General features: G+C 31.2%; 1 long non-coding RNA gene across 1 annotated transcript in view; it reads right to left on the reverse strand.

Annotated features, from left to right (window-relative positions):
* Positions 1–349: 349 nt before the first annotated feature.
* LOC137636693 (uncharacterized) overlaps positions 350–2,768 on the reverse strand; it is a 338,848-nt gene continuing 336,429 nt past the window's right edge. Inside the window, exon 3 of the long non-coding RNA XR_011043191.1 lies at positions 350–398. This is a non-coding gene — a long non-coding RNA (uncharacterized lncRNA). The remainder of the gene's footprint in view (positions 399–2,768) is intronic.

A 2,768-nucleotide genomic window follows, 5' to 3' on the forward strand; every position in this document is an offset into this window, starting at 1 on the left:
GCGGAATATACTAACCTCAAATATAAAAACAATTTGAATCACTTGTAATTAACCCTAATCTTTAATTTACAAAAATTATATAAAACCGCGTTTTCTGTTTCGTTTATACACCTTTAACCTTTAGCATTCGAAGGTGTGTTTGTGCTACAAATATATGTATGAAATATTTATAGTAGTCAATTTTAAGAACCTTATTTTATGCATCAGTACCAATCACTAAAGCCATTAAAAGAAATAAAATGCAATCAAGGGTCAACGGCAAAATAAAAAGCATTGATTATAATATGATGACTAATCAAACTTGCATTCTTGACAGATCGTACTCTACCTCAACCTGAAATAAAAAGTTCACCCTTACTTTTTCCGTAGGCGATGAATGTTCGGGAGGAGGCGTGATTCTGTAAGAGCAAAGGAAACAGTGTGTCACAATTGCAACCAGTTTCTGGAAGAACAAAGACAGATAAAGTAAGTATGACGTCAAATGCAAAACAAAGGTAATTTGAAAATTGAGTTAATACTAACAGTGATCTGACACCGTGAAATTTATAGGGTGAATGTTTTCATGCTTCAATAGCTTATACCGTATAATTAAGAACTAGGATCTAGTCACCATTTAGATAGGACCAATATTGTTACAGTGCCTAAATATTGTTTACATTGCATCAGGGAGTTTTAAAGGATTATTCATGATGACTCATAATAACAAAAAAAAACTAATTTTGACATTAAATTTCATCATTTTAGATTGGGTCTGATGAGAGTAGAAGATTCCTGACTAATTTGTCAGGACATTTTAATAAAAAAAAAACATTAATTGAATCACAATAAATTTATGAATTTGAAAGTTTGCATAAAATAATTTGTTAGTAATCTAATTACTATTATAGTGCAATTAATTGCTTTATAAACCCGACCAATATAAATAATAGTGATATCTGGTTAGAGATAAGGAGAGAAGCCTAATTTTTTTTTTTAATCTAAAAGAATGTACAAGAAAGCAGGGAAGGCGGGAAGAGGGATCGAATTTCAGTTGTCAAAATTAGCATAATCTACAATCAGAGGTAAAACTCGAACATTACTGGAATTACGAAGCAAAGTCTATGATCTTAAACATATTTCTATTCATTTTGGTTTCGACTCCTTAACATTTAAATGTATGGCAATTTTTCTTATCCATATATATATATGGTAGTAGGATTGCCTGAGCACCAGCCGCCCGTTGAGATACTACTGCTAGAGAGTTATGGGGTCCTTTGACTGGCCAGACAGTACAGTACTACATTGGATCCTTCTCTCTAGTTACGGTTCTTTCCCTTTGCCTACACATACACCGAATAGTCTGGCCCATTCTTTAAAGATTCTCCTCTGTCCTCATACACCTGACAACACTGTGATTACCAAACGATTCTTCTTCACTCAAGGGGTTAACTACTGCACTGTAATTGTTCAGTGGCCACTTTCCTCTTGGTAAGGGTAGAAGAGACTCTTTAGCTATGGTAAGCAGCTCTTCTAGGAGAAGGACACTCCAAAATCAAACCATTGTTCTCATAGTCTTGGGTAGTGACATAGCCTTTGTACCATGGTCTTCGACTGTCTTGGGTTAGAGTTCTCTTGCTTGAGGGTACAATCGGGCACACTATTCTATCTAATTTCTCTTCCTCTTGTTTTGTAGAAGTTTTTATAGTTTACATAGGAATTATTTATTTCAATGTTGTTACTGTCATTAAAACATTTTAATTTTCCTTGTTTCCTTTCCTCACTGGGCTATTTTCACTGTTGGTGCCCCTAGGCTTATAGCATTCTGCTTTTCCAACCAGGGTTGTAGCTTAGCAATTAATAATATATATATATATACATATATATATATATATATATATATATATATATATATATATATATATATATATATATATATATAAAGAAATATTTTTCTTTTAATTTTGATTTTGAGTCCTTAACATGCAAATGTATGACAATTTTTCTTTTCCTATATATATATATATATATATATATATATATATATATATATATATATATATATATATATATATATATATATATATATATATATATATAACTAATTATGACAAAACTCTAGATGGAAAAACAGGACACTACAAGCCCTGAGCCGCCGACAAGAAAAGCAGCCCAGTGCGGAAAGGAGATAGAGAACTAACGAATAAACTATACATTAGAAAAAAAAAAATATATATATATATAATATATATCAAAGTCAGTAACAATATCAAAACAGATCACTCATATATAAACTATAAAATGAGACTTTAAGTCCCAAGGGCTCCAGCATGCAAAGCAGCCATATACGTAAAAGAAATACAGATCCAATTAATAAACTATAAGAGAAATAATGACAATAAATTTTAAAATATATGAAGATCAGTAACAATATCAAAACAGATCAGTCAAATATAAACTGTAAAATGAGACTTGTGGCAAGCTGTTGAATAGAAAAGGTATTTGCCTCAGTTTGAATTTTGGTAGTTCCACCGATTCAACAATCTAATCACAGATGGAATAAAACCTCTATAATACTGTGTAGTATTGAGCCTTAAGATGAAAAAGGCAAAACTGTTAGAATTAAATACACACACAGTGCTACGGACAGGATGGTACAGATACAGTTAAGGAAGATCTGAATGCAACGGATGGTGATAATTAAAAAAGAAAAAAAAAATTTACCGAATAACGGAGCCAAAATTAATCAATAGATCAGGTATAAAAAATATGATAGAACGAAGTTTTTGTCT

This window comes from Palaemon carinicauda, chromosome 3 (assembly GCF_036898095.1).
Source record: "Palaemon carinicauda isolate YSFRI2023 chromosome 3, ASM3689809v2, whole genome shotgun sequence".
NCBI lineage: Eukaryota > Metazoa > Arthropoda > Malacostraca > Decapoda > Palaemonidae > Palaemon > Palaemon carinicauda.